At 36.5% G+C, this 26905-nt stretch overlaps 1 protein-coding gene across 3 annotated transcripts in view; it reads right to left on the bottom strand.

The window, feature by feature from the left end:
- The window catches only part of lingo1a (leucine rich repeat and Ig domain containing 1a), a 113401-nt gene extending 86819 nt beyond the window's left edge, over nt 1-26582 (bottom strand). The window contains exons 1-5 of one of the 3 annotated variants that reach the window (XR_009206555.1): nt 26270-26582; nt 21631-21714; nt 21385-21466; nt 20256-20310; nt 15827-18340 (exon numbers count right to left, since the gene is read on the bottom strand). The gene's annotated coding sequence lies outside the window, so the exon portion shown is untranslated. Of the gene's footprint in view, nt 1-15826; nt 18341-20255; nt 20311-21384; nt 21467-21630; nt 21715-26269 lie in introns of those variants that run through there. The other 2 variants (XM_058408700.1, XM_058408697.1) reach the window with 2 other exon arrangements.
- Between the last annotated feature and the right edge of the window lie 323 nt (nt 26583-26905).

The following is a 26905-nucleotide window of genomic DNA, read 5'->3' as shown; positions in this document are numbered from 1 at the left end:
CACACACACACTACAGTTTCTACTGTTAGTGGTTAGTGAAAGGGAGGAAATGTGTGCTTATAATAAACATGGAGAGGTTTTATGTGACCCTATACATATATATATATATATATATATGATATATATATATATCAGCTCCACCCACCATATATGTTGGTTGCTATGCACATATTTGTCAGTTTGCCTCTACCCCAAGCTATTATTATTTGGGTGTTGAACTATATACATTACAGCACTGACACTGATGTACTATGAGAATCGTGAGCAGCAGCTTTTCTAGGAAAACACCAATCAAAAACATCACGCCAACAGCATTCCTGTGGGCAGAAACTAACTACAGATGATAGACGAGATAGTGATTAACACACACACACACATTACATGACCAGAGATGAGCTACTGTCTCTAACTGTACACTTCCAAGGTGAACCAACACATTATTTATGTCTAATAGCCAGTAATTAAACAGAGGTTCTGTTTTACTAAGGTCCTTAATGAGGGATGCTAATTGGCATGTGCAATGGGAGCAATTGAGCATGCAAATAGTGGGACTGTTGCAGGTGATTTACACAGAATAATTGCATGAATTACTTCATGTGGATAGTTGGGAGAGAAAACAACACACAAATGAGATTTATAGCATGCGCTAAACGTTTCTGGGGGTAGGGGCAAGTTCAGATTCTCAGATGAATAAAATGATCTTAAGTTTAAGAAGGGTGAAAAAACATACCAAAAATAAATATTCAGATGATTCTTTCAGACCTGATAAACTTTACACATTTTGTGTCAGAGCTCTGCATTTTAAAATGTATGAAAAACTGCAGGTGATGTTTGAATCTGAAATAATTGCCATGGCGAAGGTGTTTTAACTCTCTGATGGTAACGAAACCCCTGTGAACCCCAACCCTTCCACTGACTGACGTTAGTGCTGTCACATCTCACCTCAGTTTTCCTGCTTAAAAGATTATGTTATGGTACATGGAAATAAGCTCTCAAACTTTCAACTGTTTAGATAAAAGTAGACTGTATGTATTAGGGATGTCATTGAAAAAGTTCAGACAATGATGAAAAACTTCAGAAAAAATGTCCAGCATCAGATTGAACACATTGCATAGAATCATATACTAATTATTTAAATAATTATAATTGCATGAGCAGCTGAACAGTTTGAGGTGAAAACCATGCAGAGTTTCTATTAGAGACATTATAAAAGCTATTTATATAAGGATTAAATTGAAAATGCATTCAGAACACCAACTGTTTTTTTCCCCCAGATTTTGGGTTTTGATCCCAGCCTCTTCCCATGTGTGTGTGTGTGTGTGTGGAGTATGAATGTTCTCTACAATTTTGGGGGTTCCTCCAGGTGCTCCAGTTTCCTCTATGTGGTCTAGGCTGAATAGCATCTCTAAATTGTCCAAAGTGTGTAAGTGTTTGTGTGCCCAAAGTTCACGGGGACAGACTCCAGACTCCAGTATAAGTTAAGCGGTACAGGAAATGGATGGGTGGATGGATGGGAATTGGGCCTGAACTGGGAAAAATTTGAAAATGTCTCTACTATGGCATAATTTAATAGACATGGTCAATGTTAAGGTTTCGTAAATGGTGTAGTTTTGTGTTCATCTTATGGAAATGAGCTTCTGCAAATCCTCTGTGGACATCCAAATGCGGCTTTCAGGCTTAACAAGTGAATTAATTGATCTATAGATACAGAGACCATTAGGTAGAATCTAGCCAAGCTGCATATTCATTAACCAAATGTGCATAATGATCAAGACGCAATATGACACACTCCTCTACAGTTAACTAGCATGGATTTGAGAGTTTTATCACGTTTGCAAGTGTTTTTACACAATTAAAACTTTGTAAATTAGGACTACAGTGTTGCTGAATCCCATCCAGCACAGCTGCACATAATACTGAAGCAACAGAAGAACTGCAGAGGAACAGATGCACTACTCAGAAACTACACACAAAGGTAAATATCCAAAATAAAATGTTCAATAATTGTGGATATAAGCAATATGTGCCCAATAAACCAGCTACTGGATGTATTTATGACAAAACATTTTCAACAAACCCAGTTTTTGGTGCTTTAGTTCTCAGCATGCTCTTCATGCCTGTGTGTGTACACTTCCTGGAGTATATTTATTAGTGCATTTGGAGACTTCAAAGCCAACAAATCATCCTTCATCTCCCTCTTTTGTTGCCATGGAAACAAGGCAAGAGCAGCAAGGGAATGTGGGAAAGGATTTCTGTTTCCTTCATTGGGATCCCCGTCCCAATATATACACATGGTATCAGATGTTGCAAGAATATTTTATATTATCGCAGTAATGGCTAAAGCTGGGAAACATGACAACAAACAATCAGCAGTTTATGTGAAGTGCAAACCTTGTAGTATGGTTTAATAATTTGCTACTTCACTTATTTCCATAATTTACACCTCAGCACATTTCTCTATTGTGCTAACCCCCCACACGGCCCCCCCCCAAAGACCACCACATGTTAAAAGCATTCTGTATACAAACTCCATATTTGTCAGCTGCAGCACTCGATTGCTTTGTAAACAACGACAGAAAATGCATTATAAATAAATGGCTATGGGCTGTTTTTCTCATCATGGCACATGCACAAATCAAGGCAGAACGTATCTTTGTGACCGTTACTGAGCAGCACAAATGTAAAAAGGAGGTGTGTTTGAATGAAAACATTATTAATCGTTGTGGTTATGTGTTCTTTACTATGACACGCTAACGGTTGGAAATCTGCTCAAAATTCCAAGCTAATGAAAGAATAAATGTGTGCAGACGTGCAGTGAATTTCTAATAACTCAGAGTACTATTCAGTAATCGTTTTCAGAAACTTTGTGATTAAGGAATAATTCAGATCATCGTTATTTACTAATAATGAATGTGTATAAAGTATAATTCTCTCTTAAAGCTGTGGAAATGTGCTGTCACAAACATTTAAGTATTCATTTGCACCTACTGTCTTTTTCAAGCCTAGATATGGTACATAATATTTCATGGGCAAAATTAATTCACTTACATTGGGACCAACAATACACCTTTCAGAAGAAGTGCCCTAAATGACCAAACATGGATATGTGTTTTGTGTGTGCATGATTCTTTTTGAATGATCACTGCCATGTGTCACAAGAGGGAAGCTTATACAAGATAAACAGCGCTCTGCAAAAACACAGGAAACGCTCGGCAGAAACAAGGCCAACCCAGATCTGTAAACACAACACAATTTAACTTACACAATTAGCACTTTATGATGGATTAGTTCACAGATTTGTACTAATCTGGTGTCTCTGGTGTCACCCAGATGTTTCCTTTTCAGTCTGGTTCCTCTCTAGGTTTCTTCCTCATATCGTCTCAGGTAGTGTTTTCTTGCCACCGTTGCTCACCTCTGGCTCACTCATTAAGAAAGTATTTTTATATATATTATATTTTATAATATTTTATATCTGTATTTCTCTAGAACTACATTGTGTTTAACAATTTCAATTTTTACTTCCAAAAGTGCTTTATATATATATATATATATACATATATATATATATATATATATATATATATATATATATATATATATATATATATATATATATACATATATATATATATATATATTTACATATATATATATATATATATATATATATATATATATATATATATATATATATATATATATATATATATGTATATATATATATATATATATATATATATATATATATATATATATTTATATATATAAATATATATAATATATATATAAATATTCAGATATTTATGATAATTCAGATATTCAGATTCAAAACATGCTTCTATATTGACAGCAGACTGTATGCCAGATCCATGACTCTCGAGTCGGTGAATCCTTTCAGTCAAAATCACGACTCATTTCCTTTCACTTGAATCACTACTCGACTGTTTACTGTCTGCTTCAGCGTGATCAAGCTGTACATGTGGGCAAACCAGGCAACTGAAGACGAACAAATCTGTATGAATTATTTAACAGAACAGACTGAAAAGACTTCTGAGACTGTAAGATACCATCACCTCCAACTAGGGACCCAGTTAAAGTAAAAGTACAGATTTAAAGGTAAAACTAAAGTACCCAAAAGGACTTATAGAAGGACTTATATATAAAATAGAACTATAAGTTTTTTAGTTAGTTGTTTATTATTATTATTATTATTATTATTATTATTATTATTATTATTATTATTATTATTATTATTATTATTATTTTATTATTATTATTTTTATTTATTTATTTAAGCCAAGAAGTAAGAATGCTTTCAAGATTTCTTTAAATGCTACTCCTAAATAATTAAAGTAAATAATTGTAATAAATCAGGTTAATAAACTTTAATGTAAGGTATTTGGAGACATTTTTTAATTTGGATGTGAGATAATTTTTTTTATTATTATTTATTTTCTTATTATAATAACAGTGATTTACCAAGAATTCTAATGAATTATTATTTTTTTCTTTAATTGTTTACATTTGACATTATGGACCATTTTGTGAGGAGTTTGTGCTTTCCAGTTAGATATCACATTACATGTGGTAACAGGAACACTATCCCAGGATTCTTAATTAGTTTTACAAAGCAGTGACACATGAGACTCCTTTTTTTTAAATGTTATATGAACACCTCCTCCCAGATAACATCAATGACTTCCTTTGTTATGTAAGATGTTTTCTGTTATATAACACCACTTCTCGGTGACTACTGATGCCTGTTGGCACTGTCATTTTAAGCAATCTCAAGTGGGATGGAAACATCACCTGGATCACAAAAAAAGTGCTTGGAAAAAGATTGTTTTTCCTGCGAAAGCTGAAGGAACTCGGTCTCCCGCAGGCAGTTCTGGTACGGTTCTACACAGCTATCAGTGAATTTATCTTGACATCCTCCATAATTGTCTGGTTTGATGCTCAGGTCATGGGAAAACTTCAGCACATCATCTACTCTTTAAAAACCGAGTGTAGACCCCCCCTCCTTCAGTGAAATCTTCATGTCTAGATTATGGAAGTGTCTTCACCTATTTAAGCAAACATAATCTAGAAAACTGTTCAAGTCATCCAAAACTATGACAGCATGTATGAACTAAGTTCTGAAATTCTGTTATACCCGTATTCACACTGTGCACTTCGGAGCTCACATTTCTCCACAAATATTTGTACATTAAACTACACCTGTCTTATATTCGCACCTTTTGTTACTACTTTGGAATTGTTTGTTGTGTTTATTGTGTAATATACAGTACATTGCTTGCATTACATGTGTACTATGTCGGCATTGTTGCACTATTTATATTTTTTGTGTATTAATATTATATACATACAAGCGATCCAGAACAATAAAGTGGGAGAAGGTTTTTCAGAAAATCCTATATATTTTTTAAACAAGCAACTAACTACTGACCATGGTACATGATCAAGAAGCCCAATTAATCTGGACGGTGGAGCGATTACACAGACACGACAACCTCAGACAAGATGTCCAGCTAGTATTTGATCACCTGATCACAAAAACTCATAATCCAGGATTTTGCCAGCTAACTGTCAACTGATCAGTGAGAGAGAAAGAACTCGTGCTGACCTGTGAGGATTCTGGATTCTGCCATTCCTAGAACCATTACCATTTACCTTCACAGCATTTGACAGACAATCTTATCCAGAGCGATTTACAGAAGTGCTTTGATTTGAGTGTCTCTATCATCCTGCTACTGGTTCACTATGTCAGAGCCTAAGAACAGCATCAGTCTAAAAGCTCTGTTGGGGAAGTAATATAACAAGAAAAGCACACTTTTTTTAAGTGCTGGTTCAGGAAACAGTAGGTTCAGCTGTTCAGACATCTAGTGGAAATTTATCCCATCATCCTGCTGCCAGAACAGAGAAGAGTCTTGATCCATGGCTTTCCTTGTACCATGAAAGATGGTGGGTCTATCAGGTGGGTCTATCAGTCATCAGTCATGATCAGTCAAGCAATGCTGGAAGATGAGTGATAAGTGAATGTAGAATGTAGATGAGGCCTATAGATGTGCTAGAAGATAATTATGCCATTATCCAGTTATGGCTTTGTCAACTAACCTTATTTTCTATAGCTTTTCTCCAAATTTCATCAAATTTAGATGGAGGAATGAAAAGAGGTAGTATGTCTTCTAAATGTCTCACTACCTGTGAAATGCATCAGGATTCATTGGTCTGTATGAGAGATTTTATTTTAAAAAAGTATTTCTATGTGAGTAAATCATTTTATAAACTTTATAGGTGACAGAATTCAGGTGTGGCATTGAGAGCAGATCTGGAGTTTAAAACAATTTATGGATAATCAACCAACAGCTTCTACATGCTGTCTGGCTTTTTTAGGAAAATCACACGAACCCCTTGATAGAGTTCAGACTTCAAAAGTTTGAGTCTGTTGATGACTGATGGCTCATAAGATTCACAGTTTTACAGAATGCTCCAATTTAATAGGAAATATCTTATTTCATATCTTCTTTTCTTTTTTTTATTAAGAATAGCTCTAATTACCTCTGGGAGATTTCTCTGCTCCCTCAGACATGCAAACAGCTCCTTTTACTTTAGACTTTAATTAATGGCATAATACAATAATAACATAACAAAGATCACCTTGAGGATTACGTTAATTCCATATTGGACCAGTTTCAGCAAAAAACCATTAGCTACAGTTTATTAATTAGTACTGAACTAGACTCTTGTTATAAGGAAAAGCTGGTGATTTTATCCCCAATTCCACCTGTTCTGTGTGATTCATAAAGGATAAACGAAGCGAAACTTGACCAGACAGTACATGTACATAGGTTTGCTAAGGCAATACGCCAAAACAATGGTCTAAGAATCAGCATCAATTATATCTTCGATCTATGTGGTTTTGAAAGTTTTGTAAACTGAAGAAGACGACTGGAGAACTGGCGTTGTTAATGTTAATGAAGCAGTGGAACGCTCTGTGAAAGAAATCTCTAGAGAGTGAACTTCTCCAGAAAGACACTATTAATAAGCGACTCATACATGTTTTCTATTGCATCACACAATGTGTCTTAACACCCACTGATCCGCTGAGAGTGTCTCCAAGATATCTCACCACACACACACACACACACAAACCTGTATACACACACACGCACACTCACCTGCACACACACACACAATCACCTGCCCACACACAAACACACATGTATGCACACACGCACTCACCTGCACACACACACAATCACCTGCCTGCACACACACAAACAATCATGCACACACACACACAAACACCTGCCCACACACAAACACACATGCACACACACACAGACACACACTCATCTGTACACACACACACCTGCACCCACATACATGGACACACAATGCACACACAAAATGCACACACATTCACACACCACACAGACACAGATCTGCACACATACACACACACATGCAAACACACACACACACACACACCTGCACCCACATGCACACACACCTGCACCCATATACATGGACACACAATGCACACACAAAATGCACACACATTCACACACCACACAGACACAGATCTGCACACATACACACACACATGCAAACAAACACACACACACACACACACACCTGCACCCACATGCACACACACCTGCACCCACATGCACACACAATGCACACACAAAATGCACACACATTCACACACCACACACACAGACACAGATCTGCAAACATACACACACACACACACACGCACACACACAAACACCTGCAGACACACACAGAGAAAGACACTCTGAAGTCCCCTGAGTGGTAGGCCTGATCTGAATTAAAAATTGATGGCCTGCTCTGGTTTGCCATCCCTCTTTAATTAAGATCCAAAAGTGCTTTGTTTGTGCTGCACTGAAAATGCAAAGTCACCCTGTGGGAAGCCATTAAAACATCACAAAGGATGCTATCTATGGTAAATATACCACCTTCTAAGGGGAAGAACATATTACACTGAACCTAAAGGATGAGCACAACAATATAACAACATTTGTGTGTGTGTGAGGTTTTAAAAATATGAAATAAAATAAAATAGAAAGCACCAACTGACCTGAAAACTCTTAAATCTATTCAGATAAGAATGTTAGAAATTTAGTATCCTGATTTTTTTGAGTTTCCAGTGTGCAACTGGGATGCTATCCTTAACTTTTGTTTGTTTGTTTTGTTTTTTGGGGGCTACACAGGTGCAAATGGAGAAAAGGAGAGTGATCACCAACAGTTCCTCCTGAAGTCAACAATCATCTCTTTGATTTTATTAACATTGCAGGAGATTACGTTTCCCTCACCAGTCCTCAAGCTGCTCCACCTCCTTCCTGTATACTGACTTGGCTTTCCTGCTGATAATCCCTGCAACTGTAGTTCCGCCAGCAAACCTGATGATTAGACCCGTAGTTTGCAGCACAGCCATGAGTCAGCAGCGCAAACAGCTGTTGATTGTCACCTGCAGTGGTGGTGCAGGAAGTGGAGTTGCTGATTCTGATGGACTGGTCTCCCAGTCAAAAAGTCTACCTTCAGACAGAGATGCCCAGGAGTTCAGCTTTTCTGGGATTTCTAGTGGGATGATTGTGTTGCATGCTGAGAAGAAGTCGATGGACAACATCCTTGTCCAGGTGATTCAGACACAGTTGGATGACACCAGAAATAGCAGGGTAGACATACTGAAATTGGTCCAGTGTGATCAGAAGACTTCTATTTATGTGTCTCATGTCTAGGCGCTCAAAGCACTTCAAGTTGATTGGTTTGAGTGCAACAGGCCAGTATTCAATGATTCAGAAAAAGTCTTTGACACAGGGATGATGATAGTTAGCTTGAAGCACACAGGGATAACTGTCTTGGCTCAGGGAGATACTGAAGATGTCATTCCCTGAAGATCATTCCCTAGGACCAGACCAGGCATATAGTCAGGGCCAGCAGCTTTCCATGGTAAATACCGGACAGACGTCCAGTTTAGACTTCGGCGGTGGAAGGCAGGATGGTCTTCATTGTCAAAAGAATCCATGGACATTTCCTAAATACCAATTTCCAGCCTTCACTGACTACAAAGTCTGTGATGGTGATGCCTTGCTCCCAGATCCACTGAACAATTTCAGCTTACAGTTCAAAGGACAGAACGTACTGACAATGGTTTAAACAGTGAAACGCTCTGAAAGTATTGGGTTTAGCCTTCAGGTTCACCTGTGAATACTGCATTTTTTTTGTTAAAAAGGATAAACCTACATGTAGATCAGAGAGAAGTCTATGGGAGAAAAGCAAGCCATTTTGAAGATGAGAAAAGAGAAAATCTGAGCCTTTGCACAAGAATTGGGCGTATACACAACAATAAGTTGGAATGTTTAGAAAAAGAAAGAAGCCTCTGGTTTACTAACAACAGACATGAAAAGGGTTGGCCAAGGAATACAACAGTAGTTGATGACAGAAATATTGTGAAGAAAAACCCAAAAACGACAGTCAGTGACATCACCACCTCCCTTCACAGGGCAGGAGTAAATACATCACAATCCATCGTCTCACTAATCCTAATACTCACTAATCCTAATCTTTACTGATGATGTAACTCATGATGGTAGCAGCAGAATGAAATCAGACATCTACAGGAACATTCTATCTGCCGAATTTGCAGAGAAATGCATCTAATCTAATTGGGAATAACTTCATGATGTAGCAATGACCCACAACACAAGACAACAAAGGACTTCATCAGGGAAAATATGGAAGGTTTTCGACTGGATCCTTCACCTCTAATTACATACCCTAAAGAGGACTCATGGGGAAAAAAACACCCAAAATAAACAATAAATGAAGGAAGTTGTGGTTCAAGCCAGGAAAGACAAAAGAAGAATACAACAGTTTGGTGATGAAGCTTTTGGAAGCAAGGGATATGAAAACGAATAACATGTTATTTGCTTTAATTTACTTTTAAGTCTGCATGTTCCTATATTTTTGTTCATCTAGAAAACTGGGTTCCATTTAATACATCACGAATTAAATAAGTAAATAAAAAAGTAAAAACGTTTTCAGTGTAAGAATAGGCTTTTGCTGTTGTAATATGTTAAGAAAAGACTGAATAAAATAATCAGGAATTTTACAATCAATTCTGCACTTAACAGGAAGCTAGTGAAGAGATGCCAGAACAGGGGACATAATATCCTTCTTTTTGGTTCCTGTTTAAAAATCTAGCTGCTGCAAATGAGATAAGGCAGTCTGAAGAAGGCCAGCATACAGGGAATGACAGCAGTCCAGCCGTGTTTTAATGAGAGCATGATTACAGCTTCCAGGTAGAGAAACTGTTTTTAACTTGTTAATAGACAGTAAATGACAGAAGCCTCCATTAACAACAGAACCTTTGAGTCAAGGATAACACCATGATTTTTGACATGCTAAGGCATATTAGAGGAAAGAGGACATAAGGAATTCAAGGACAGAGGAAATGGAAGGCGAGCCTAAAATAATGCCTTCAGTTTTACTTTCATTTAACTGCAGAAAACTATTAGCCTTCCAATGTTGAATGTCATGGAGTCATTTATGGAAGGACATAAAAAGGCTGCTGCAGTTTGACTTAACTGGTAAATTGGGTTTTATCAGCATAGCAGTGATTGATTTTTGGAAAGTATTCACAGCACTTCACTTTTTCCACATTTTATGTCACAGCCTTAATCTGAAATGGGTTAAATTCAATATTTTCCTCAAAATTCTACAAACAATACCCCGTTATGACAACGTGAAAGAAGTTTGTTTGAAATCTTTGCGAATTGATTAAAAATAAAGTGTCGGGTTTAGCCAATTTTGGACCTCACTTGCCATCAGACGTTGTGTGTAAGACTCCACTTCCTACAACATACCTGTGCTTCCACACTTACAGTAACTAGATTGAATCTGACTCCACTAAGCAGGAAGGGGCAGGAAGTGCAGCGTAGGACAGAACCCGAGTCTACCTGTAGGAGGTGGTATGGGTTCAGCTGCACTGAAGTCACGTTGCGATTCTCGTGAACGTGAACACAGCTTGTACTTGGGTCTCGATAAAATCAAGTGAGTCTAAAACTGGACAAATGCGGCAGGGTTTCAGAAACAATCAGACCACAGTAAACGTGTGCAGTGTGAAAGTCAGTGTAGTCTCAGGTGCATTGCGAAGTACATACTCAGTTTCCCATTCATTATTATTGTTTATCCTGGTATGATATTTTGCTGCTTACTGTTTTTGACTCTGCTACCCTCTGATAATCTGTTTGTTGATCACCTAATCTGTGCCTATTTAGAGTTTTGAGATAGTTTGCCACTGTGAATAAACTCCACGTTAACCTGAGCCTGCATTCTCCTTACTCTCCGTTCTGTTCAGACCCAGACCATTTTCTTACAACATTTGATATTCATGAAAATCTTGTAATTTGTGAAAACATTTTTTTTTATAGTTCTCCTGCTTCTGAGTTTGTGTAAATTTATACATAAGTAAACTAACCAATCTAAAGTTTGATCAACTTCAGATCACATAATTTGCATAGATTACTGCAGTTGCTTTTCTCCAGAGACATGAAGAAGTGCTTTTGAGTCTTAAAAAAAAAAAGACTCATGCTAGGACTCATTAGGACAAAGAATATCAGTGATAACATTTTGTGAAACCCAGTCATTTTGTTTTACTGAAAGAAAAAAAAAAATTAAAAACAAAATTAAGACAGCCAGAACAAACCCATAAATTAAGACCCATAAATTCAATTATGACAAAAGAAATATCACCATATGAACGAAGAATTGACTGAGATGGACTGGACTCTGGGTAATCTACAAATAAATGTCAAAGCTGACAAAAAATTTTAGTGAGGGAGAAGACATTTGGTATGATTTTCTTTTCTTTTCTTTCTTTCTTTTTTTTAGAGGATGAAAGCTGGCTTTTAAATCAGTAAATCAGTTCCATTTCTCAAGTCACCTTCTTTTAGACCCAGCACATCATGCTTGTGTGCATGAGCACCTAGATAGAGTTTAGATTTATTTAGTTTCTTGACACATTTTCACATTTTCTCTTCACTTCACCTCACCTAACCCACATATTTTTGCCACATTCTGACTTTTTCAGGTGCTGTATATAATATAATATAATATAATATAATATAATATAATATAATATAATATAATATAATATATATAAGTTAGTCAAAATAACCACTTTTTTCCACTTTTTCTTTTCTGCCTTTTTGTTCAATTCATTTCATTTCATTTTTATTTATTTATTTTGTTTGATTTTTTTGGAAACATTAACTTCAATGAGGGGCATTGAGCTTGTTGGCAGAGCAAGTAACATGACACTTATTTTTCAGGTAAATAATAAAATAATAAAAGTTCAGCTTGAGTCTATACACAGTATAACTGGTTACTTTCTAAAAAAAATCAAGAAATCAGAAACAACTATATATATATATTATTCATTTCATATTATATGTGCAATTTAGTTGTGTACAGTTAATGTGTGACAAATAACATTTTACAGTTTTGAATTTGGTTTTCAGTAGGGTTGGGAATTTGCCAGGCTAAGGCCAAAAAGTAACACCAGAATTGATGTTTATACCCCTGCAGCTTGGTCATCAGAATCCCCCAGTCTGATTCCAATTCTGCTGAGTGTTTTCAACAGTAAACATCTCGACAGAAGCCCTTGACCTTTATGAACAGCTCTGCAGGGTGTTTAGATGACTGTCAAGAGTCAGAGAGCACGATATTTCTCCATTTAGGCTTCTACATGTCAGACAGAACTACATGTAGCAACCTACCTGATGAGCTAGGTTGTAGGTACTCGAGGGTACAATCTGTCTGATCCGTTTGGCTACACTGGCTTTTGATTCTGATGCTTGTGCTCCTTCTTCTTGTGTCGTAAGGCTAATGAATGGCCCTGGTAAGCAAGATAGTTTCTGCAGGGTTGATTACACATGTCCAGCAATGTGGATTGTGCCAAACTTGCCTGGTGTCTTCTATAAATCAAATTGGTGGAGATCCGTCCTGTATCCTTGATATTATCAAATAAAATGTACCGGTAGGGATGTTTAAGGTCTTTGCTCTTTACAATGGTTCTGTAGCTTTCACCATTCAAGATAACAATTGTTTAATAATGTTGTCCCTGAGAATTTCAGGAACTTTACTAGGATTGCTACTTATTGCTTGGAATCTAAAAAACCAATAGCAACCATCTGGTGCAATTCTTTGTAGGATTCATACATTTATATCTCAAGCTGTTTATTTGTGTTTAACTTTTACTGTATATACAGTATGTATACATTTAATATAATGTATATAAATATTCAAAAGACCTAATAAAATGGATATAACCACTGAAAGGACACTACATATTTGTGCCATTTGTGGGTATCCAATTCCAGATTTATTCCCTCTTTTAATAAGTTGGCTTATTAAGCGCCACTCTTCTGGGCAGGTTTTCCACTAAATGTTGGACTGTGGCTGTGTGGATTTGTGATCATTCAACTACAAGTCTGATTAGTGAGATCAGACACGGATGTTGTAAGAGTGAGGATGTCTGAGGTACTGTTGATGTTCCTCTTTATTCCAAAGGTTGAGGTCAGGGCTCTGTGCAGGACACTCGACTTCTTCCACTCCAACCTTAACCTCCACACCAGGTCTTCATGGAGCTGCTTTGTGCACAGGGGCATTATCATGATGAAATGTTAAGGGCTGTTAATTCCAGTGAAGAGAAATTGTAATTCAGTGGAATACAAATGCATCCTATACATCCTAGAGTGATAAAGTGTACATCTGGCTTCTGCTTGAACACCACTGATTTTAGCTGGCAGTTCCTTGCTGGATGAAAAGCTCTTTCCATGTGCCAGCACTTCATTGCTGTCTCCATATGAGGAGTTGGTGGAAAATAGTCTCCTGGCCTTTGCCAGACACTCTAGTGACAGACACAGGCTTTCACTATGTGCACATGCTGTTTTAGCAGCATACATTTCAGCCATATCTGACACCAGGTCATCCATCAGCCTTAAAAGCGACTCGGAGCTTTTTTTGGCTTTTTATCTGTTACAGCTAACAGCCTCAGTGGGCCGTGGTGTTCAGATCATATCTGACTCCAAGCATGAGTCCAGATCTGCCAACAAGTGTGCCATGTCAGCATCAGCATCAGTGTGACTTCTGCATCTGTCCAAACGTCTGTTCCAACGTCTGTTCTGTTCAACTGCTTCTCTGTTGATTGCGACCTAAGCCAAGGCCAGCAACCTAGACGTTAGTGACCCATAAGGCTTATCCAAAGCTTTACGTGGATTTATGTAAATACAAATGTTCAGTCATGAACATGCCTCTGATATCCTGAGCAAAGGATACTTTTTTAACGTTAATTCTAACTGGGTATTTATTTCTTCTCTCTATACCATTACTGAATGAGACTCTTGGCCTTATTAGGCTGTGAAGAAGAAAACAAAGGCATTCATTATTGTTCATTACTGAAAATCCTCCACCAGGGTGCTTGTGCTTCTGTAAACAGGCATACCTGAGCAGAACACTAAGCGTGGCTGCGTAGAATGAAGCGTGACTAATTAACTTTTCTGAAAGAATGTAGAACGTGTGATGTGGAGCATTGGGGTATGCAAAGAACTCACAAAATCAAACACACACATGCTCTAATAGTGCACTGTTTAAAGCAAATAATAATTACTTTGGCCTTTTAGATCCAAATTGACAAAAGTCATTTTGTATTCAAATTTACATGGTTATGTGAAGGTTATGGGTGAGTTAAGATTCATACCAATTCTTAAAACGTAATTTTTTATTAACTTGAACAAACACATTATTCTTGCTTGTTTGAATCTAACTAGATCAGTCTGATAATACGAAACAGACTTAGAAATACACTAGCTACATGACTTCTATTCATCTTTTTTCAAGGTTGGACATTCATTTTATTTGCAGGTTAGATGAAACTACGGTTCTATAATTTCTTTAGAAAATGATATCTCAATATCAATAATACAGTCAAATTTGGGTTCTGTTTCCTGAAAGGCAGTGGAGACAGGTGCCAGCTAAGAGAGCCATCAGATATATTAACCTGCTAAGTTTTAGTCTTTGATTATTGTTTGATTGATTGGTTTGGTCCACAATAAATGGCACAAAACAACTTCTGGAATACCTTCAGAGTTTCTCCATCCTGTAACTTCATGGGCTCCGGATAAATATGGCCGCCACAGACTCCCAGCAACCACCAGCACTCCCATACACACATTTACCAGACTATTAATTATATTTACCTGTTTTCTATTATGTACATTTGTTGCCCTTTGGTTCCAGTTCCTCGTTGCAAAGTATATGCTCAGGTCAGTGGTTACAAAGCTGTTTGATTTCTGCTGTGAATTTCCTTTTTTTCCTTCAGTTATCCCAAATTTGATTGTTTGACTGTTTATCTTTAACTGCCTTCTCTAGTGTTTTTTCCTGATGTTTTAGATTGTTCACTGTTCCTAGTTTTGCCCTGTCTCTGTTTCATGAGTTTATTCTGTACATTTTTGCATCCAACCTCATGAGTCTGACTCGTGACATACACCAGTGGTGATGTAAATCAGTTTGAGATTTTATTCATTAAGTCTAAATGAATTGTAGAGAAGCAATAGATGTCTGAAAGATGTAAATGATTGTGATTGATCATTATGCAGAAACCCAGCTCTGATTATTATTACCAACATAAACAAGCTTCATGAGCATTCAAAAAATAAATCAATAATATGCTAAATATACTTTAGTAGCTCTTTAATCTTTAAGAAATACAATAAAAATGATTATCTTTGGGCCAAGCTAGCTATAAACCAATACACACAGTCTCATAAATGTGCAAAGAAATAAAAATGAAATAAGATGAAATGAAAAAAAGAGTTAAAGTCAAAATAACATCTTATTTAATATCGTAAAATAATCAGATGAGTATAAAAAAAATGGCACAATATCTTTAAAGGACAGATTGTTAAAAAAAAAAAAAAATCAGTGCTTTTTTTTAGCGAGTATCTAAGAGCATTAGTGAAGTGTGTTTTGAATAATTTCAGCCTGTGTTTAATTAAAATTGAGTGGTGGCAGTTGCTCTTGAGCTACAGTCTCTGAGCTGATAAATGATAATGGAGTCATTCCTTTAAAGAAGAGGAGTTTTTTGAGGAATAGATCACAAATGCAATGACTGATTTTACTATCCTGGATAACTCCCACTCAGAAGGAGTTATACACACACACACACACACACTTAAATAGAATACTAGTACAATACAGAGTTACAATACAAAATATTATTGACAAAATGCAATGACTGATTTAACTATCCTGGATAACTCCCAGTCAGAAGGAGTTATACACACACACACACACACACACACACACACACACACACACACTTAAATAGAATACTAGTACAATACAGAGTTACAATACAAAATATTATTGACAAAATGCAATGACTGATTTTACTATCCTGGATAACTCCCACTCAGAAGGAGTTATACACACACACACACACACACACACACTTAAATAGAATACTAGTACAATACAGAGTTACAATACAAAATATTATTCATTTTATTGTTTTGGATTTTCCAGATTAAGGATAATGTCTTGTAAGGAGTTTTTTTTTTTATTCGAAATCCATGTCTCACAAAGAAAGATCCATAAGATCCATGCTTCATCACTAAAATCTTCCCATTAGAGTGCACCAAAGAAGCACATATTACATATTAGAAATATATTCATATATATATATATATATATATATATATATATATGCATGATGTATATGTATATATTGTGTATATTGTATATATTGGCTGTTATAATTGGGCATATTGTGTGGATATTTCAAAATTACCTACAAATAATTTACTATTTTCTAAAGTTTATATTCATCATCAATTTGCTGCAGTCTTAATCTTAACTTCGGACTATTTCCCTTTTATATATATATATTTATATATATAGGCTAGGCTTGAATGATGGAATTGAATGCTAAAAGTAAACCAATACACGTGTAAAGAGAAACCAGAAATTTAATAGTACTTAATACTATTGCTGATGTTCTTAATCAGAAACTGTCGGTTGTATTGTCCCCCTTGAGTCAGTGAATTCTTTAAGCCAAGGCTGAGATTTTCCTCTCATCTGTACCTTCAAAGTTTCTCCATATGTCCAAATTTACAAATACATTGTGAAATTGTAAATTGAAACACCTATGCTGTCACTTCCTGTAACGTCACGTGCTCCAACTTCCAGTACTCCCACACTTACACTCACCAGACCTTTAAATTATATTCACCAGTTTTTCATTATGAACGTTTGTTAATACCTTTATACCCTTTTGGTTCCAGTTCCTCACTGCAAGGTCAGTCCCTTAGGTCAGTAATGTGACTAAGCTGTTCGATATCTGCTGTGAATTTTTTGTTTTCAGTAATCCCAACTTTGATTTTGCCTGCCTTCACTAGTGTTTTTGCCTGACTTTTAGATTGTTCACTGTTCTTGTTGATGCTGGTCTCAGTACTCTGAGGGTCAGCACTTCATTCGGTGAACCTTTCCATCATTTTTTCCCCTCACGTTATTTGTTTGTGTTTCTTGAACATTTGTGAATTGAGTGATATGTTTGCAGCTATGTGGATTCCAGACCTGAGTGCTGCTTCCTGAAAGTCTAAACCCAAATCAGCTGAAAAGATTTCAGTTTTTCCAACATGTCAACACCTTTAAGTGTTATTTTTGCAACAAATTACTGCATTAATCTGGAATTTCCTGGTCGTCTTGTACGAAGTAGTAGCACAAGGACGACTCCATACAAAAACCCCAATGCATTTTGTGATTTGGGCACAACCTCTAAAAATAACCATCAACTAGTAATAAAGCTATAAGTGTAATTGCTTTTTCAATAGTGAAGTGGATCCCTGACATGTTGTATAGCTAAATCCTTGAAGAATTTGACCTACTTCAGAAGAATTTGACATATACTAATGTTAACACTAACACTAACTTGTTTACACTGTTTTTAATATGCATGCTTAACTTTCCTTTAATTTCCCACACATGTGCATATGTAGAAAACTGATAAATCTCTTTCCCTGTGTTTATCTACTCATTACTGGGCTGAAGCTGTAGCAAATTGTTCAAATTGGAACAAAAACAACCCAACTCTGATTTTATAAACACATTAATTGATATGGTGAAGTGTTCGTTTAAAGCGGTGTTGTGGATTCTGGCCAAAAATGGTCAACGTCACTGTCTTGGACTACTGATGCCCCTGAGGCAATATGTCATCTTGTCCCTGCTGCAGATGTGCTGGTTGCTTTGCCTGCAGTTTTCAGAACAAAGACACATGTTGTAAAAAAAAAAAAAAAAAAAAAGTTTTCTATGATGATTCTGCAACCGTTGAACATTTTCCAGTATAGAAACATAGTCTTTGACATTTCCTTATTCTTATTCTAACATCGCTTCAGGTATAGTTATGAGATGAATAGAAGTAACTGGTAGAAAGAGATGGAGATTTTCACTGTACAGGACGTGAAGATGTGGTAGACTGGGACAAGCAGAAGGAGCAAGATAGTATAAAAGAGGTAGAACTTGTCATGGGGGTGGCTTTACAGTTTAATTGTAATTTTATTAAAGATGTTTGTTGATTATTCTGTAATATAATGCTTTAATTTAGAGCAAGGGACTTTGATGCTATGCATGCTAATGTTGTTCATCGTATTTTAATGCTTCAAAGATATCTGGTATATGTAATAATAATAATAATAATAATAATAATAATGTGCCAATGTAACCTTGGGAGAAGAACTATTAATAAATAGAAGTAGGATTATTGAATGGAAAGGGATTTAATTCAATAATCTAGCTATCCTAATGCTTCCTTATACATTATGTCTTAAAGAGTTGCTATTATTGCTTATCCTTGTATCTCTCGCTCATTGTCTAATTCAAGATTTGTACTAGATTCCAGACGGCAGAAATGTGAAAAATGTGAAACTCAAATTGTGTGAATAAGAAGCTTAAACCATGGCAAATGAAATATCAATCTTTTGTTTGGCTTTTCTAATATATGGATAATTGGATAATTCGATATGTATTCATTCTTTATTTAAAAGCTCATGTAATCTTTAGATTATCCTGTGAGAATGGTGTTACAGAATGGTGCATTAGCTGTAATAATGGATCTGATGTTTACTTGGCAATGGTTAAGACTTAGAAATGACATCTTGAGAGATTTCTCTGAGCTAGAGTTACTTTGGTAAAACGTTGAGAAAGGTAAATACTGTATTGTTTGTTTGGCATTTGTATGTGTAAGAGTTGTTACTGCAGTGAAATTTTATTTAGGTCATGCACAGATGATCAGAGACTCGCAAGCTTTAACATAAAGAAAGGCTTGCTTTTTCGTCTCAGCAGTGCTCTTTAAAGCATAAAATAGAAGAATCCTGTTTACTTAAATGGACAAACAGTGCAATTTGAGCCCTGAATAATGTATGCAGCAATAAAGGAGCACAGGAGCCATTGCGGTTATTGATCAAATGCAGGATATACATGATCTCTCATGGAATAATAAATGCAGTAAGAAACAATACTCGACAAAAACACAGCAAATTGAAGCTGGTGGGAAAGTAAAGAGCGTGTTGTGTGTCCTAACATTGTGCTGGATTTAAAACTCGCCGCCTTTATCCTTTATAGCACGAAGATCTTAAATCAGTTTTTTTTTATTAAATGCAATTACTGGTCAAATGTGCTGTTCCTACAGACAAATAAAAATGGATGTTTAAAAATGATTTTTAATGATTTTCACCCACTGCCTGTTAAGATATTTACTAACCATCTAAAGCGTATGAAGAGAAATTACTACTGAGTGCAAAAGATAAAAGATAAAGATAAAAGATAAGGTCATGAAAGTCAATATAAGAAAAAAAAAATTAATTTTTAACCTTCATTCTCTCTCTCTCTCTCTCTCTCTCTCTCTCACACACACACACACACACACACAAATACTGTATACACAACATAATTCATACTTTACAGCATCTCTCTCTCTCTCTCTCTCTCAATAGAATGTCAATATAAGAAAAAAAATAAATTTTTAAGCTTCATTTTCTCTCACACACTCACTCATTCTCTCTCTCTCTCTCTCTCTCTCTCTCTCTCTCTCACTCTCTCTCTCACTCCAAATGAGTGAAGTGTGATCTATCAGTTTGAAAAGCAGACACAGATGTTGTGTTACTCACACATGTGGAAACATGGCACTGCTATCACATATCTGTCTACTGAAGACTTAGGGTGCTAAAAAAAAACAAAAACAAAAAGACAATTACATACACAGTTAATTAACAAAAATGTGAAATTATTATTTTAATAGATGATTAATTAAAAAACCCAGAATAAATTGCTGATCTATTTGAATTGATAGCTTTCGCCTGTAGGCTTGTTCTTAAAACTGGTTAAATGGCTTCTCTAAATACGCAACTGTTTAATTGTTTCTGAGAAACATCCGCAGCAGCCATCATGAAGCCGCGAGTTCTGATATTGTTTTCAAACATAGTTCAATTTTATTGTAGTCTATTTACATAAAATCGCAGTACGTTGACTGGAATAAGGATGCCGCGTTTTTTTTTTTTCCTGGTCTTCTGTGAGGAGGATCAGACAGAAATGTTGATCTGAAAGCATAAATCAAAGCTTTGGAATTTTACTCAGAACTTGATTAAAGCAGGATGCTTGTCAGACTCTTCTTAAATTTTCCCTGATTATGATTTGAATATGGACGCAACCTAATTTGAAAATGTAGTTCAAAGTAAATTTTAGGCTCTAAACACTGATTTGCTGCACTCCAACCAACCAACTCAATATATAGTAAGGAACTGAGTAGCTGCTTTCTTTTTTATGTTGACTACTTGACTTCAGATCCTTATGGACAAGCACATGGAAAGCAACTCAGAGAGCAGAAATGGGTTTGATATCAACATTAACTTTGAAGATTTAAACATTTGTCTGGGAAAAAATAACCGTTTTTGTTTTCTTCGAACTTTTCAATGCCCCTAGTAGGCTAGGGAAAAACAGAAATACTTATGAAACACTACAAATTCTTAAAGGGCTGAATGTCTACTTTCATATGAGCTTCATATTAACCACCACTGTGAAGTGAGACGAGACAAAGACTTTCAATGATCAACATGGACACCACCAAACTGGAACAAACTCCATTATTATTGACGTCTGGGGAAAAAGATTAATAATTATTTTTAATGAATAAAAATTTAAATCTGATCTGTCTCTATAAAATAATGCTTAGATTTCAGGTGTATAGAAATGTAGTGTACTGTAGCAGTGTAGTATGAGATACGTCTTTATTCAGCTTACAGAGATGCTACCATAAAGATGTCAGGAACCCAAATATCGAGTGTGCAATATTTATATCCATCTGACGCTCGGACAGAACGGTCTAAAAGTGGGAGATAAGTGAAAAGTGTGTCAAAGGTCATAACATCTTAAACACATTCATACAACATGGACAGTAATATTATGCAAAAATGAAGCAGGTCATTCTGTACAAACAGTACAAAGACATTATAAAGAAATTACAATGATTAATGTGTGTTATATAACCTTGGGTTTGCCTGATGGTTTAATTTATCCAGCGTTTAATGCTCTTTATGGAACGTCTCAAACCTTTGTGAAGTATAGCACTGCCTGTCAGAGTGATAAAGAGGGTCATTCATTGGTGGGCACAGGAAGGATGTTCAAGAAGGACACAGTGCTGTGCTAAGAATGTTCAATATTAGCCATATTATATTCGCTCACAATAGAACATCATACTTCACAGTACTGCAGCATGTAGCAAGATGAAGTGCTTAAATGTTTATTATGTTAGGCTTCTTCAAACAATTCTAATGTACAACATTCAATAAACAATTAGAGGGGAAATTAGTCTAGTATAATCACTGTCACTTGCTTAATTACCATATGTAAGGAGTTTTCTCTTGGTCCTCTGGTTACCTCCAATCAACCAAAAAACCTGATAGTGGTCAGAGGTGTCCAATCTTATCCGCAAAGGGCCAATGCAGATGCAGGTTTTCATTCCAGTCAAGCACACCTGATTCCACCTGTTTAAGCAACTGATTCTGACTTTCAATAGACTCAGATATGGTTTCTACTTTCTGGTTTCTGGTTGGAATAAAAACCTGAACCCGGACACCACTGTAGTAGGTGGACAGGCTATAAGGTCAGTGGTGGCTCAAGTGGCTCTGTTGATCAGAGGTTTGGGGTTCACGCCCCAGCACTGCCAAGCTGCCACTATTGGGCCCTTGAGCAAGGCCCTTAACCCTCATTGCTCTAGGGGTGCTGTATCATGGCTGCCCCTGTGCTCTGACCCCAACCACCAAAGTTGGGATATACAAAGAAAGAATTTCATGCTTTAATGTATATGTGAATAATGCTTCGATGTATATGTGAATAAAGGTATCTATCTTAATTACATATTGAATGAGTGCATGAATAAATGATAAACTGGCATCCCATCCCATACCGGAGTTCTGTTTCATACCAGGTCTTCCTGATTACCCATGACACCGACTAAGATAAAGCATAGATAAAGTTAGTGAAGATGAACGAATGAATAAAATGATAGACCCATCAACATTTTCTTGTTCACTGCAGCTATATATTGTTTTTATGATACAGATACATCTATTTTCTAACTACATTTCAGCTGCCATCATTTACCTTTTATTTTTTTATGCCTTGAGTGTCTTATTGTGCTTTCTGCCCTGTATGTAGGTAATGTGATAAATATTGATGTTCCTTACAGTAAAGACTGTTTTTTTGCCTAAACTAGGTTAACTGCCTCCAAGCCTTGGCAAAAACACTATAATACAATTGTCTCCTTCAAAGGCATTAACACTGCTTTTCCTAGCCACAGCCTCCCTGAAGGAAATGACAGAGGAAACCATGCACCGTGTAAAAGTTGTGATGCTCAGTATATTTGAACTCTATATTTAGCAGCATAATTTATTTCTATGTGCACATGCATGACAGCATCAAGCTTTTAGACGTGTTGTTAGACTTTTGTGTGTGTGTGTGTGTGTGTGTGTGTGTGTGTGTGTGTGCGTTTTCCTGCACCAGCAATGATAAAGGTGGCTCTGCCTGCTTCGCGTCCATCCAGAATACAGTTTGGCAGAGAATGAAAAGTGATGAACATCTGGCAGTTTTAAAGATTTACACATGCCAAAGATTTAGGATGAGAAAGTTCATCGCTACACACAATGATGAGCAAGTGCTCACACACACACACACACACACAGTTTGCAACGATGACTTGATTTGCGCTCAGCATTTAGACACAGTCTGCCAAACTTGTTCCATTAAGAGAAGAGAAGAGAAGAGAAGAGAAGAGGATTTTTTATTTTAAAAAATGAAAGATTAACAATATAGTCCAATTCAAAACTACTGGAACAAGGAGGCCAATCCTTTTGTTTTTGTATAAACTAAAGACCACTGACTGGGTTCGAGGTGATTATACAACAGTTAGTTCCTGTCCACTAATTTAATTGGTTGTGCAGTGTTCCAATTCCCTACAACCGCACTGGGACCTTTTGTCACAGTGTATCTCACTCCACCACGTAAAATTTCACTTGCTTATTCAAATGCTACATTTAAATAGTTGAACTTTTAGTCTAAAATCTGAAAGATCACAAGATCAAGATGAGATGAGAAAAAGAAAAAGGAGTGGGAATTTTAGCAGAAGCACCTTTAAACAATGTCCAAATTAATATGAGCTAGCTGACATGCTATTGTCACGGCTGTAAGGAGGAGTCTAAGTAGGTTGCCATAAGTAACGAGTGGCCCTTCACTTTTGCTCACGGGATGTTGCTATGATAATCTTAACTTTCCTGATATTAACATATGTGTTAAATAACGCTAAGGAGCAAAATTATTAAGGTAAATAACACTTAATATTTGGTTCCCTATCACTCGCTTGCAATAACTGCATCAAACCAGAAACCACCTTCATCACCAAATTGTTGCTTTTTTTGTTGTTTTGATGCTTTTCCAGGCCTTTTCTTTTAGGTGTTTTTGGTTTCTACCTTCTGTCTCCTCTTCAGAAGATGAAATGCTGCTCATTTGGATTACGGTCAGGTGCTTGAAATCTAAAAACTTTCTCTTTTCCCTCTGATTGTGTTGGCAGTTTGTTCTGGGTCATTGTCTTGGTGCATGATGAAGTTCCTCCCAATTAAATAAGATGCATTTCTCTGTAAATTGGCAGACAGAATGTTTCTGTAGATGTCTGAATTCATTCTGCTGCTTCTACCATGAGTTACATCATCAATAAGGATTAGGATTAGTGAGTCTGTTCCAACAGCAGCCGTGCTAACCGAAGCCATGACGCTACCTCCACCATGATTCACAGATGAGCTTGTATGGTTTGGATCATGAGCAGATCCTTTCATCCTCCAGACGTTGGCCTTTAGTAGAGGTTTATCTTGGTTCCAGAGATTTTGTGGGTCGTCTTTGTATTTCTTTGTGAATGTCAACCTGGCCTTCTGATTCTGACTGCTGATAAGTGGTTTGAATTTTGTGATATGTGGTATCTGTTTTCTTCAAAACATGGATTGTGATGCCTTCACTCCTACCCTGTGGGGGTTGTTGGTGATCTCATTGATTGTTGTTTTGGGGGTTTTCTTCACACCTCGCACAATGTTTGTCATCAACTTCTGTTGTTTTCCTTGGCCATCCTGTTTCATGTCTGGTTGCTAAAAGCCTGGCGAAACCCAGGTTCAAATAAAAGGTGCTATGTTCAACACATCAAGATGTAAATATCAGGAAATGAAAGCTTACATTCTGGTATATCATCTCAAATTTATCAGTCTCCATCTTCAGTGTAAAGCAAAAACAAAAGAATTGTCCTTTCTGTTCCAATATTTTTGGGACACTCGGTATATTGATGTAAACACTCATTCATTGTCTTTTAGTAACAACTTTATCCTTATCAGTGGATCTGGAGCCTATCCTAGGAACACTGGGCATGAGGTGAAAATTCTGGCATGTTCTTTGCTGGGAGAAAACCACCAAACTCTCAGAAATCCCACATGGGAAAAACATACACATATTTCAATGGAAACACTACATTATGAAACCCAAAAAAGATTTCCAATCCAACTCAAGATCTTTAAAAAGGTGAGGAATAATATGTCCAGAGCTAGCAGTCTTAAAAAATCGCTTGTACAGGTCAGAACAGCCACAGACGAAGAGGCCACCAAGAGGTTTATGTCAATACTAAAGTGGGAGAAACTGTGAATGAAACAACTATGACAACAATTACATGCTAGAGATTTCTGAAAGATATTTGAAAGACTGAAGAATTTGGAGGAAGATTCTTGCAGTAAAGACCACTCATATTAGTGCTAAAACACCACCACTCAAGCACTGTGATGTCATCAATGTGGCAGAAAGCTTGAATCTTCTACACTATAGACAGAGAAAATCCTGGAGAAAAAATGAGCTGCAACATGCAAAAGAAGTCAGTTGATTTTCTAACAGGACAATGACCTAAAACTTAAATAAAAAGCCATGATGGAGTGGATTAAACCAAAAAGCCCTGGAATGACCCAGTTAGATCCCAAACCTCAATCCATAGATGATGTGCAGAATGGCTTTTTGCTGCTCACAAATGATGTCCATCCAACATTATGGAACTCGAGTAGTTTCATCAATTACCTGTACCTGTATAGTTTGATTTTATTTTTATTAATAAAAAAAATATTAGTACTTGTTTTGATCAGTGGCAAACGTTATAGTTTGATACTTTACTAAAATAAATTATTAATAATAAATTAAATAATATAGCCACTTTTGCCCTGGCAGGGGCTTTTAACGGGTAGTTGGGGGTACTTTATAAAAATTTTTACAGTTAACGATTTCTAAAATCAGCAATACTAACTGCACAGGACAACATGGTCTGAAAGCTTTGTAGAAAAGTTGCCCCTGTTCCTCACAAAAATACAGAAATTTGTATTATCTCACAGAAAACCATCAAAACGATGTACACTTCCTCGAAATTCTAATGCATACTGATATGATAACTGTAGAGAAGCTGTCCATTGCATAGCTTTACAAGATCTGGGTCATTGTCAATATCTGTCATTTCTACTGTCTTTCACCTCAATTCTGTGTATTGTTTATCAATTAAATGTTTACAGATTTTACCAAGTCGCCAAGTGTTCAGCAAAATCAAAAGAAAGAGTCTTACCAGCAACTACTGCAGAGCTGTTTCTATTGATCTGCTTCTGTATCCAAGTGGGCTACTTAAATCCAGCAAACAGCAATATGACTAGAGATGCCATGAGAGCAAAATCTGCCAGGTCATAGACATAATCACTGATAACTAAAATATATAAATCGAGAAAGTCATGCAAGATGATGGCTGTTATCTGTGTCCACACATTTCAGAAATCCAGTTAGTGTGAGCACGCAAGAACGTAAAGCAAGCAGAACATGCAGAAACTGACACACACATACAGCATGTAGGCAGTACAGAGAGAGGCAGAGTGTGTGTGTGCATGTGTGTGAGAGAGAGAGAGAGAGAGAGAGAGAGAGAGAGAAGGGAAAGGGAGGGAAAGGAAAGGAAAGGTGGAGCTTTCAGGATAGTGCAAGGTAGAAGGAGGAGCTGAAAGGGACTGAGTGGGAGGGAGGGAGAAAGGGAGGGAGAAGAGGAGAAAGGAAGAGAAGGATAAAAATGTGAGCAGACAGAAGCATAGCACCCACAGGGGACACATGGAATATGCTTTCATAGATGGCAATACTGCCCCTTAAAATGAACATTAGAAAAAATCATGTGGAAATATGTATACTCGATTCTATCCTGAAGGAACAGAACATTAAAAAA

This window comes from Hemibagrus wyckioides, linkage group LG14 (genome assembly GCF_019097595.1).
Source record: "Hemibagrus wyckioides isolate EC202008001 linkage group LG14, SWU_Hwy_1.0, whole genome shotgun sequence".
Classification (NCBI taxonomy): Eukaryota; Metazoa; Chordata; class Actinopteri; order Siluriformes; family Bagridae; genus Hemibagrus; species Hemibagrus wyckioides.
Note: the sequence above shows the minus strand (reverse complement) of the source record. Positions and strands in the feature narration are given on the sequence as shown.